Source organism: Elgaria multicarinata, chromosome 13 (genome assembly GCF_023053635.1).
Source record: "Elgaria multicarinata webbii isolate HBS135686 ecotype San Diego chromosome 13, rElgMul1.1.pri, whole genome shotgun sequence".
In the NCBI taxonomy this organism is placed as follows: domain Eukaryota; kingdom Metazoa; phylum Chordata; class Lepidosauria; order Squamata; family Anguidae; genus Elgaria; species Elgaria multicarinata.
The window spans coordinates 30,304,981-30,318,535 of NC_086183.1; the positions used below are offsets into that span (position 1 = coordinate 30,304,981).

Genomic DNA, 13,555 nt, shown 5'->3' on the forward strand with positions numbered 1-13,555 from the left:
AGAGAGAGTTAAGAGATTTAAAGAGAAATTGCTACATTGTAACAAACTCACCGTGATGTTTGAGCAGCAGTCAGCGCGGGGTCTCCGAGACATCCCCGCACGGGCTCCGGAGGCAGGACCCCAGCAGGCACAGACTCATAGAGGGCCAGCTCAATGCCTGATTGCAATGGAGGAAGGCTTCCTATTATTTAAAATGTTAAAAAGCAAAGGAGTAAAACAAAGGAAGAAAAAGCAGGGCTAGAGAACAATGTTAAAAACATACACCTTCAACTTTATTTTACAATTTTTTAAGCGGAAGGTTTTTTGTTTTTTTAAAAAAACAATTTTCCTCCACCCCTTCCACTTAATTTGCATTCGTGCTGCCCCACCCCCTCCCTCTCTTTCAAAATAGCCACACACGCGCGCACGCTCAAAGGAGAGCCGAGCACGAAGACATCACCACAGGGCTGTCAAGCGAGGGGTGAATTAAAGGTACAGGCGCACTACGCGACCTTCATGATTTCTAGCGAAGCTTCGCATTCCCAGGAGGAGGACGAGGACGACGAGACGGAGGGGGCGTTTCCACACCGTAGGCGGTTTGGAATGGATGGATGAAATATTAATTCCAAGGGAGCTCTTAATAACAATAAATATTATTTTAAATAGAGAAAAACTCCCGTGTATTGAAGAGAAACGGGGAACAATTTTCACTCAGCTAAAGTCTTACTGATTTAGTACAGACCTGAACTACAGGAACTTTGGCTGAAACTGTTTAGCTCCAGACCAGTCATGGGGGAAAAAAGTTGCAGCAATCTAACTGATTTCAGCACCTGCTAGCCCAAGCATACTTACTAGAGAGTAAGCCCTATTGAACTTTGTAGGATTTACTTTTGGGTAAACATAGTTATCAGTGGGCATATAATTATGAAGTAATGGGCCCAGAAATCGGCTAAAGAGCAAAATGAAAGCCTAACGGTGCAATCACAAGCACATCTACTCAGGTTCAATGGGATTTACTCCCAGGTAAATGTCTACAAGACTCCAGCCTCGGTGTTTTGTAAATCATAACTGTTTTCACAACTATGGCTGTGATGCACCATTCACATAAGCCAGAACTGCTTTGTTCCATTGCATAGATAGGACCTACTGACTGATATCCTAACGTTTTACAAGAGCCTCATTCTCACAGATGGGCAGGTTATAGTACAGATAGGTTGCCTTCAAACTTGCGTGGTATACTTAAAACAAAAACAGAATCAATGTTGTCTGCTAATGTGTATAGAAATTACAAAGCAAGCATGGGATACATGGACAATTTAAGCAGCTAAGGCATAGCTAATCTGTGTTATGAGGTCCTGTTAAAAAGATCAGACCAAGGCTTCTGTAGAGTCCCAGGAACCAGCAGGTGGTCCACTGGAAATTGACCAGGGCTCAACCGCTGGACTATAATCTATTTCCTCCCCACCCCTGGGTTAATAGGACTCAGGATGTACTAAATTATTTTTCTTCTACTAATTTCAGCAATAAACAAATTCTGGCTCTACTAAACCAAAACCCCTGCAATATGGATTACTGTTTTCATGTCAGAATGCAGTAAGTTCTGTGTGGCTCAATCCTGAACAAGCATTCCCACCAAGCCGATAGTTAAAATATATTTTATTCCTTTCTCCCACACTGACCCTTGTGTTTTCTGCTACACTTCCAATGCCTGAAAAAGCCTCCTTGTCTCAAAAGACATCTTTCTCTTCAGACCTGCTCCTTCTACAAGCCTGTCTTGACCCTCTTCCTCATTCTTTTATTATGCTTTTTAAAAAAATCACTCTTTAACTACCCTACTCCTTCAGCTACTGAAATGAAGGCACAAAATTATTGCAAATGGGGCTACAGCAACCTCTGTCAGATGCTAAGTGAAGCAGTGTAGGATCATGTAAAACTGACCCGTTGTTATTTGTGCATACAAGGAACCTGGTGGAATAGGATTATAGGCAACATGTTTACTGATTATTTGATAGGATTTTTGCCAGTGACAGAGTGAGCCATGTTGGCACAAGTGCATAAGTAGCTATAATGCAAATACAACTAGTTGACAGCAAAGGCAAGGACAGACAGGCTCACTTCATTTAGGATGCTGCTAGCATAACGATTCTTGCCCCAAATACCTTGAACCATTACTGATGCATGAATCTGGAGAACCACTTCGAGATTTTTAAAAATATGTTAAGCAGTACATACATCTATTTATTAAATTAAATCAAACCACATAACTTCTGTGCTCCTGCCATGGCCGAGTTAAGTGTAAAGCAATGGTAATAGTAGACCCAGAAAGTATTTATGTAAATAGTTTCATTAGTCCCAAGACCTTTAAGACTATATTCTTTCATATTTACTTAGTTTACAATGTAAATTAATTACATGTGATTTGTTGGACTACACATCAATATACATTTTTAAACAGTAGGTAAATATGGAAGAACACCGTCTTAAAAGTCTTGGATAGATGTAACTTACACATACTAGTGTTCAGTCTACTGGTTTTCATATTACTATCTAGAGATTTAAGGCTGCAGTCCTAAACACACTTAACTGTAAGTATCATTGAACTCAATGGAACTTACTCCAGGTAGACTCATAGGATTGCACTGCATGGTTTTGAAAAAAACCACAGAAACAAAATGACTAATCAGGATATAAGACTGTGTAGACTTGTTTAGTCTGTGTTAATAACAAGCAATTTTAATGAACAATTTAATACTATATGGCATTAAAATATTAAGCCATATAGAAATATTATAAATAACTATACAGACATGCATAGGTTTTGGTATTTTAAAAATTAGAAATATTCAAAGGAACCATTTGTAATATAAAGAAAAATCAATTTGAAAACATACAATATAGAACCTATTGCCTGTTATTTTATCTCAGTATATTTCAATACAAATTATAATATATACTCCATGTCATGTGAAACCTGATCTGCTGCATGTTTACTCAGAAACAAACCCCATGTTAAATAGATCTTATTTGAGTAAGAGTTCATGGGATTGTTAAACAACCCAATCCTAAGTAGGTTTGCTTGAACATGTTCCAGTTAGTTCAATGGGGCTTACAGATAAGCAGGTTTAGGATAATTAGTTCTGAAAAGTTTGCTCAACTATTCCAGAGTTATTGGTCTGGGTACTGAAAACAAACCAATGGTGTTTTATTTACTAATCAAAATAAATCCAACCAGCATCCTTACAAAGTATGGTTAGGATGGCAAAGTTAGACTTTAGTAATTATTCTTACTTCTAGTCTATCACAAATACAAGCTCTAGTAAGATCAATTAGCATATAGCACTAAAAGAGACACAAGGCTGATGTTTGCCCAGCTTGTGGTGTAGCAGACATAAGACAAAACCTGGGTTATATATTCACCTAGTTCACTCAACTCATACAACTTTTTCAAACAATATTCCTCAATGGGATTTAGCTGTTTCTGGCAGCACAGTTACCAGGAAAGTTCTGTAGAAATCTACTAACAATCAAGATCCTGCTTGGTTTATCCACTAATGCCCAAACAATTTTTTTTCAAAAAAACCATTATTTTTCAATACTTCACTTTCACTATATTACTTTTTCATAGCCAGCAACATAAGCAAAAGTAATCAGTGAAACTCTTAATTACTGTTTGGATGCTATATCCAGCAAGACACACAGCCAACGCGTACACTGAAAAAGCCGGGGATTTCTGAGTTATATGGTGCGGAGGTTCTCGGTTCCACTCTAAAGCCAGACAGGCATCGTCTTAAACGGGCGCTGTGATCAGGCAGCTGAAAGCACAGCTCAGGAAAGGGTCCTCAGCGTACTAATTAAAAACTGGTTTTGCCGGAGAGAGCGTTCTCCTGATTGGCCAAAAGTGGAGCAGATCAGAAAATAATGGGTTGGGCTAAAGGCAGCACTCATCACCCTGATTAGGCAGGTTAAATGTGATTGACTATCGTTGGTAATTAATAAGGGGGTAGGACTTTCTGCTATGTTTATACTCTACGATTGGCTGGATTTGAATTGTCTCTAAATTCTGTTTATACTTGGGTGGAGCTGTGGAGGGGCTCACTTTGGTGGGGTATAAAAGGCCTGGGCTATGAGCAAAGCAAGCAGTAGTAGAGTACAGGGATAGTTTAACAGAAAGAGAGCCTGATAAAAGGCAGGATTTTAAATAACTCCAGCTCTCCTTGTCAGCTCCCAAACATGTTTTGCCCAGCATTTTTGGAACATATCCTGTTGTGATTAAAACATGGAAGGCTTCAAAGGGTAGACATTGAAGGGGATACTTTGAAGTTGCAATTTAGTGTTTTTTTTTGGCTAATATAGTGCTTTGCAGATTTTCAAAAAATAAAACAAACTTTCAGGTCCCTGCTTCTAAGGAACTTACAGTCTACAACTGTCTTTCAGACTTCCTGATTCATGATTAATCTTGAATGTAATGATGGACTTGATCATAAATTGCAGTTTGGAGCCATGTTCATTGTATATTTTTGTATCTTTTGTTTACAGGACTTAAAATCCAGTTTTATGGAGTCCAAGAAATTACACAGCTCTGCAATGGGAGAGATTCATTTTTCATATATTAGCCAGCCCTTAAGCATTTCCTAAAGGCACACATGAGCACTTGTGCATGGTGGAAGAACCTCCAGCCTCTAAAGACATTTTGAAAATGAAGCTGAAATTATTAACAAACCCAAACCATGGAATTGTATGGACAATTAGGAAGGGCTATAGCTCCTGCAAGTAGCCGTCTGGGAAAGACCCTTGTTTGGGACTTTTGAAAGCTGGTGCCAGTCAGTGCAGTTAATACTGGGCTAAATGGGCCAATTGTTTCACTGGGTATAAGGCAGCTCCCTATGTTCTTATGACATGGTGGGGACTGCTGTATTGCTAATTGCTAGTGATGCCACAGGCTCTATTCAACAGGTGACCACACTGCTTGTAAAGCCATGTTCCAAACAGCATTTACTGACACACACATTGGGGAAAATCACATTTCACAGACACAAATTGTGCTTTGGGAATGAAATCACAACTGTCTTGAAGAAATTTGGATGCACCACATGTAACAAATGAGTACTATACATTTACTGCACTGCCATGGCTACCTTTTTAGTAACTATTACAATGTGTTATATGTGGAGCAACTTTTAAAACATCTTTGGGAACTTCAGTTAGTTTCAAACATAATAAGCATATTAACACCTGCATTGAAATGCCTTGACTGGATATGTGGTTGGATGCTCAGTTGTAGTCCAACACTACTGAAGGGCATCAGGTTGGGGAACCAGCATTGCCACCAGGGTACTTATTCTCCCATTGAACCTATGCAGTAGATGACATCATCATAGGTGCTGCTACCTTCAAGGAGGTCTTTTCTGTAGTTCTACCAGAGGTGCACAATTCTCACAAGGAATATCTGCAGGACGGAAGCTGTACTATTTACTCATGGTTCAACCCACAACCTTGAGTGTGGGTTATCATCTTATTTCAACCCAGTTATTATCTGGAAGTTGTAAATATCCCGATTTCACCAATATACTTTAATAAAGAGCTGGTGGCTAGTGGAAAAAGACAGTTTTACGAAGTTGACAACAAGAGAGAGGGCCTATTCTGTGGTGGCCCCCCAATTGTGGAACAATCTCCCTGACAAGGCCTGCCTGGTGCCGACATTGTTATCTTTTCGGTGCCAGGTCAAGACTTCTTTCAGGCATTTAGAAAAATGTAATTAGCCAGGGTTTGTTTTTGTATGTTTTTGTGGTTTTAAATTTTTGTTTTAAAGTGTTTTTATCCTATGTAAAATGCCCAGAGAGCCTCAGCTATGGGGCGGTATACAAATGTAAATAATAATAACATTTTGTATGGTGATTCCTTTATTCACTTCTATATATGATGCGGGTGACTCAAAATTATTATCACAGTATTAAAAAGTTGTACTGGTAATGGAATCCTCCCTGTTCCCCCATCCTTCATGGTATGAGTTATAGCATTATTACTGCCGGGGGACCTGTAATAACCCATATTAGAACATATTCTGGCAGAGAAAAATATTCATCCTGAATTAAAAGCACATCACCTATGTATTGGTTAACTTAATTTACTAAATTATAAGATATAGAGCAGGGCTGAAAATAAAAATATTAAAAAGAAATTTGCTAGCAATAATAGTGCTTCTTAAGAAAAGATCTATGAACTGAGTATGTTTTCCTTTGTAAGTATTTATGAAGATTTACAACTGTCTTCTGATGTAAATCAGGATATAATCTCCACTTTATAAATCAAGAAGCTAGGACAAAAAAATATGCATGTTTAGACAGAAAAAAGTCCTACAACTCCCAGCAATCCCCAGCCAGAATATTGCACTTTAGATAAGTTACTTCAGGCTATTCTCTGGTGAAAGTGATGTCAAAAAGTTACTATCCTACTCTAAGGAAGCAGAGGTGCTTCAAGACATCACACAAAGGGATTCTTGCATAACTGTTTTATGTCGTGGTTGTGCGGCAGCCATTGACTACTTCCTGGAATTGCTCCAGGGAGCAGAAAAGAGTGCTCTCTTGAGTTGCTTCTATATGTTAACTTAAAACAAAATCAGCTGTACTGGAATTTCATAAGAAATTCCAGAATTCATGGTCTGGCAATACCTTTATTAGGACAAACCAAATATACACAAAATTGTGGGCAAACTTTGGAGATCTCCAGACCAGGCAAGTTGTTACAAAAAGGAGATAGTATCATAGAATAGTAGAGTTGGAAGGGGCCTATAAGGCCATCGAGTCCAACCCCCTGCTCAATGCGGGGTGAGGAGTCATCTTGAAAGTCATTAAATTTGCACTGTCAGAGTTAAGCCCGTTTTTCTTGTAGTAAAATTAAAATCATGGTTCTACAAAGCACTCAGTATAGCATATCATCCAGCAATGCCCAAGATTCTATCATGTTTACTTATAAGTAAGTCCAATTTAGTTCAGCAAATGACCTTTTCACAGCTGATTAAAAGAATTCCTGGTTGCAGGTTCTGCCCATTATATTTCTTCCTATGGATGGTGACTGAGGAACCAGTGGTGAATTGTCCCTTGGAATTTTTGTGTCCAATTCCTTTACTAATTATGCCCTACATAGAATTTGCCTTTTTCACAACAGCCACACACTGGGTTGACATTTTCACTGAGCTGTCCACAACCCCAAGATCATGTTCTTGGTCAGTCACTGCTAGCTTGGATCCCCATCAGTGTATACCTGAAGTTAGGATTTGTCTCTCCCATGTGCATCACCTAACATTTGCTTACATTGAACCAAATTTGCCATTTTAATGCCCATTCTACCAATTGGAGAGATTCTTTTGGAGCGCTTCACAATCCTTTTTTCTTTAACGACCCTAAATAATTTGGTGTCATCACGAACCCTCACTGTTTACTCCTAAATGCAGATAATTTAGGTAATAGGTAATTTAGATAAAGCACTGGTCTCAATACAAATACTTGGGGGACCCCACCGTTTACATCTCTCCTTTCTGTTCTTTAAACATGTACCAACCCATACGAGGACTTCACTTCTTATTCCATAACTGCTAAGTTTGCTCAGGTGGTCTTTGGTGAAGGACTTTGTCAAAAGCTTTAGGAAGTCCAAGTAAACATTGTCTATTAGATCACATCTGCCCACATGTTTACTGATGCGATCAACTCTAAACGGTTAGTGAGAGAGGACATACCTTTGCAGAAGCCATGTTGATTCTTTTCCAGCAGCACTTATCCTTCTGTATGCTTGAAAACGCTTTCTAGCAATTTACCTGGAACAGATGTTAAGCTAATCAGCCTGTAATTTTCTGGACTCCTTTTAAAAAAATATTACATTGCTCACTCTCCAGTCCTCTGGTAAAGAGGCTGATCTTAGGAACATGCTACATATTTTTGTTAGATCAGCAATTTCAGATTATAGTTTTTCAAGAGCTGTAGAAGGGATACAATCTGGAACCCCATGACTTGTTAGCTTTCAGTTTGTGAATCGGGTCTAGAACATCACCTCTCGTCACCATTAATTGCCTCACTTCCTCAGCCTCTTTTCTTGAAAATATCAATTTAGGCACAGATATCTGCCCTGCTTCTTCTGCAGTGAAAGAAATAAAAAGAATCAGGGATGCTTTAGGGTGGATTCCTGCATTGAGCAGGGGGTTGGACTCGATGGCCTTGTAGGCCCCTTCCAACTCTGCTATTCTATGATTCTATGAATTGGTTCAGCTTCTCTGCAATCTCCTTATCCTCATTTAGTACTCCTTTAACTCTGCCATCCAATGCCTCCCTAACTAGTTTCCTGTTTCTGTTTTAAAGAATTCTTTATTGTTGGCCTTCATGTTGGTAGTGATATGGTCTTCAAAATAGTTTTTTTGCAGCTCTTATTGTCTACTTACATTTTTTTGTATAATTTTTGTTCTCATTTAGGCAGAACTTCCTGTTTCTGAAGGGAGCCTTCTTTTCTCTAATAGTTCCCTTGACGCTGCTCTTTAGCTATGCTGGTTGCCTCCTGGTGCTGTTTCCTGACCTGCAGTATACATTCTAGCTGAGCGTCTTTCTAATTTTTGGGCAGTACCATATATATATACATACACACATACATACACACATACACACACATATTAGCGCCCCAGTGTGACTAGCTTGATTATACAGCAACTATTTAATAACAGCAAATCTAAAAATAATAATTTAGGAAATGGGATCTGAACTACACAATTATACATGTCTCTCTATATAATATGTACATATAATTTTATAAATATAATACACATTTATAATTGTGTTTTTCCCTTTTCCCGCTCCATTTCTTTCTCCTTGTGTGTCTTTTTAGATGGTGGGCAGGAACTGCCTTAATTTACTGATTATATGTAAGCCTCTCTGGGATTCTTTTTCACTGAGGAGCGGGATATAAATACTTTAAATTAATATCGGGTATATATGGTGTGTGTGTGTGCGTGTGTATGTGGTATATTTTAGTCTACTTTCCCCCTTGTGCCCATTTCCCTCACACTTCGCCCAATTTCCCTCACAACCCGCCCTCTTCCCCGCGGCGCCTCGCAATTTTCGCGCCTCCTAACTTCCTCACAAAATGGCGGCGCTTAGCGAGCCGCACCGCTTTCCCGCCAAAAACGCGTGAGCTAAGAAGTTGGAGGGGTGCCGGGCTAGCCCCGCCCCCTTCGTCGTGCCGGCAGCGAGCTCCTCCTGCTCCATCTCCCATCCATCCTCGGCTTCGAGCCGTTCGGGGTCGGGCGCGTGGGCGGTGCCAGTCGGCGGGGGGCGTGGCCAGCGAGCTGGCCAGGTAGGCGCGAGCAAAGGAGGAGAGAGAGAGAGGGGGGAAAGGGAGGGGGGAAGGAGAGGGCACGAGACGACGGGTAAAGCAGTGGCCTGCTGCTGCTGCTTGCCCGCCCCCCACTCCACCCTCGCGCTCCCCCTCCCTCAGGGGAAGGGCTATTTACCCCTCAGGTGCAGATGCAACCGCCCAAACCCTACTTCCCCCCCTCAAACAGGCATTAAAAGGCAACTCCATCCCCCTTTGTAAGAGCAAGCCCCCCCTCCAAGAGAAGCAGCCGCTCCTTCTGCTTCTCCCCTCTCCCCATTTCTTAGGGAGGTGCAACAACAACGCCCTCAGCCCCCAAAGGGGGGGAGGATCAGCCCCCCTCCCTCCCTCCCTCCCAGTTTAGGTTTACACCATCGCATCCCCACTGCTCCGGTTTAGGAGCAACCCAAAGCCTTCCTCTCAGTCTGTGGTAAGGGGGCCAGCCGCCTCCTCCTCCGCCCCCGCCCCAACCCGGCGCCCTCCAAACAAGGGTAGGAGCAGCTACTATTCCAAATTCATGGGAGCAGCAACCAGACCTCCCGCTCAGGACTTGTGCAAATTTCTCAGTTTTTCACCCTCCCCAGGAGCAATTGCTCACTTGCCAGGAGAAGGAGGCCCTTAGTACAGGATTGGGGGGCAATTGCAAAACCTTTCCTGAACGGGGCCAACTGCAATCCTAGACTTCGTAGGGGAAGGTGCTTCCAGTCTGTAAGGTGTCGTCCTGTTCCTTCCCCATCCGATTAACTATCTCTGCGGGGCTGCCAGATCCGTTGGTGGGTGAGGAAACCACTTATTCCCAGAGTGGCCTTAGGTTTGAGATGTAGAAGGGATGGAACCCAGGCACAGTTGGGAAAATTTAACTTATTTGGAGCATAGAATCCAACCTTCAGATGTTGGCCCTGCACAGGGCTAAATAAATATTTACTTTCCCCCCTAGTTTTTTGTAAAGGTATTTGTAGGTACTTGTTGTATGAGGTTTTTCCCCCCCTGTTAAAAGTATAGATATTTGCAAGATTGCTGTTATTCTAGTAGTGTACTTTCCTTTGGGGTTTTGATTCATGGTTGTTCCTCAGTGCCCAGCTGTCCTATGGTACTGTTGATATTTAAATTTTAAAATGTTATATCAAAGCTTTCCATTTATTACAAAATGCCCGTGTTAATTCAACAAGAGCAACATTTAAGAACAATCTCAGTTTTATTTAATTTCATTTGTCCAGCTTGCAATGCCTTGAGATTTTAAAAGTAAAATGTTATGTAGAAAGTAAAACATGTACGTTTATATTGAAAAACAATAAAATCCAAAAGTGCACCTATAAATGATGGGAGTGTTGGCTAATTGAAGGATTTTTGTTGATTAATCAACAATTGCCTTATAACCAGTCAAGAGATGAATTAATTGAAATAAATCAACTTAGTAACAAAATCTCTGTATAGACATCTCTATGAAATTAAAGGAAGTGCAAAATGTACAGTTTAAGAAAAGCTAATTATAGAAGGAAAATCAGTATTCTTTTTCATTCCATATATATTAAATATCTTTCATCTGTCCTGGCATTAACCCACCTCCAAAGCCACCTCTTTATCAGAAAAATAGTGAGGCCTGGGCTTTGGCAAATTTTGGTGCTAGTGGAGTCCATAATTCTAATAATAGTGGCTGAATACAGAGGAATATGTTAGATGACCTTGAAAAGCCTTCAATAATACACCTCCCCTGCAAACAATCTCCTCTTTTCCCTTCTGTCCCCATCCCAATTTTGTCCAGTGGTAAATAGTCCGTTTTTGTCGGCGTTTTAATAGTCATTAAACAAAATGGAACCATACAAATTTAATTAGGGAGTATGTGATCTTCAGTATTATAGCAAAAATGTTGCCTCCCTCTGCTTAGCTAGAAGTAATCTCCCCTCCATTTGTAAGAACACGGGAATAAATTCTTAGAATAAAAGGTTGAATTGATTCTGCTGATCAAAAGTATGCATGTTAAACATTGAATGTAGTTCTGAGTTGAAATTCTTGATACTTTTTTTTTTATCCTCAGGGTACATCCATTTCAGGGTTACCCCAAAATATAAGCTTTTGCCTAAGAATATTGGACTGTAGGATTTTGAACTGCAGCCACCTATTTTCATTATCATTGTGAAGAAAAAAAGGGCTGATTTTTGTAAATCTTTGTAATATAATAGGGAACTAACCCTGCTCCCCAAACATCATGAATCTCCATGCGTAGTTCTGCATACGTAAGTTATTGCCCCTTTTACTTGCAAAAATTAGCATACTTAAATTTCTGTTGAAATTTAATAGTTGCATGTACACTTTTTAAAAAGTCTTTGCTTCTTTTCTTACTCCAGTAGTAGCCCATTCGTTAATAAAACTGCATCAAGAAAAAGGGCTGCACCAATGTAGCATAAAAATGACCGAAAGGCATTTGGTACCAGAAAACAATTTATTTTCAAAAATGAATGTTAAATTCCCAAGTTTCAAGTAACTGATCCAGTTCACGTGTAACGGCTGACTATGGGAGAAAAGAAAGGAGTTTGAACCTCAGTAACCCAGAGTATCAGATTCACATGTCACAGCAACAACCCAGGAACAAGCATTCCTAGGTTGTTTGGTGATCTGGAAAGAAAGCAGCATGCTCACTGCGAAAAATGGGTTGCTTAGCCCATAGTTAGCTATTATGTATGAACTGGGTCTCTTTCTTCCTTCTCAGCAGAAATGGATTGATTAGTTTCATTGTCTCATTTTCCTATTCCTTATAGTTGGAAAGATGATGATGGTTTCATACCTTAGCTAACAATATAGGGGTCCTCAGCTTTGTGTAAGTTAACAAGATTCTCAATCATTCTTATGAGTTTGTTAAAAATGCCTACAAACATTCTGTTTTAATTTCTAAATGGATGTAGCAGAAAGTTACATATTTTAATTTTGTTGTAAATAATTGTTTATTATTTTCAATTTTCCCTGAGGAAGGCTGCTGATGTCTGAAACAGGAAAATTTTAAACCAATTTTTCAGTAAATCATTTTCTTCAACAATTGGTTTTGCCCTTTTGTCTTTCACAAATAACATATCTCTAAAGAATATGAGTTAGTACAATTTTAGACCCCCCCACACACAATTGGATTAATTTTAAATAACGTTAAACTGTTCCAAACTGTGGCCAGAAAACAGAAACATGCATTTGGAGTGAATTAAGCAAACTTTCATTTTATTTGTGTTAGATATATAATTCTTTCAGTATTGAGTGTTTTGTTCAAGTTTTTTTGTTTTATAAGTGAGGTGGGGTAGAAAAATTTGCGGAGAATTGAGGGAAAGTAATTGAAAATCAGCATTAATAACTTGAAGAACCTTAACAATAACTTGAAGAACTTTCATAACGTAGGATTACATTTGTTGTTGAGAAATTAGAATGGGTGTGGATTTATCCTTAGTTACTCTAGCTGTATAAATTATATACAGGGGCATGTTAACTTTAGGAAAAAACTCTAAATTCCATGAAGATTTTTGATTTCTCTCTCTCTGTCATTAATCACTACTTTAATTTGTTTCATGATTATGACACAGCACTGGAAACATATTCAGGTATTAAATTCTGGTGAACTCCAACTCAAGTTAAGCCATTACTATTGGAGTGCAGTATAATTCCAACTGGCATGTGTTCGGAAGTTAGTCCATCCTTAATGGAGCGCCTTTTCTTTAACAATGGATAATTCCCACCACCGCTGGGGGTATCTGTAAGGGCATACAGAGAAGAGAACTGGAGTGCTTCCACATGGATGGCTCCTAGCGTTAATAAATTATCGTTTTCCCATTGTAAGCTACAAGCAGAATTGCAACTGATTTACCACACTGTGGATAGTATGCATTTTGTGTGTGTATCTCACAATATTAGTTCCATGCCAGCACCCTTAGCACTTTTAAAGAGTGGGCAGAGGGTGGGTGGGTAGAAGTGAATAGTGATGTATTGGTCAGATGAACCTTTCATAGTCCACCACACATTCAATATATCCTTTCCATTTTTATCTTTTAAGTAGCACTAAAGCAATTTCTGGCTACGTCTTTAAAAAGTAATAATAAAATACTACTTAAATGACGGAGCGTTAAAGTGCAATCCCCCTATAATTCTATATGATAAAAAAAATCTTCCCTGCACAGCCAGCTACTGCCCACATCAAAACCACACCTCTTAAATTAAGTTTGCTGCTACCAACTAAAAGTGTCTCCCAACA

At 39.6% G+C, this 13,555-nt stretch overlaps 1 protein-coding gene across 1 annotated transcript in view; it reads right to left on the bottom strand.

The window, feature by feature from the left end:
* The window catches only part of BICRA (BRD4 interacting chromatin remodeling complex associated protein), an 84,517-nt gene extending 84,381 nt beyond the window's left edge, over window positions 1–136 (bottom strand). Inside the window, exon 1 of the mRNA XM_063140779.1 lies at window positions 52–136. The gene's annotated coding sequence lies outside the window, so the exon portion shown is untranslated. The remainder of the gene's footprint in view (window positions 1–51) is intronic.
* Window positions 137–13,555: the final 13,419 nt, after the last annotated feature.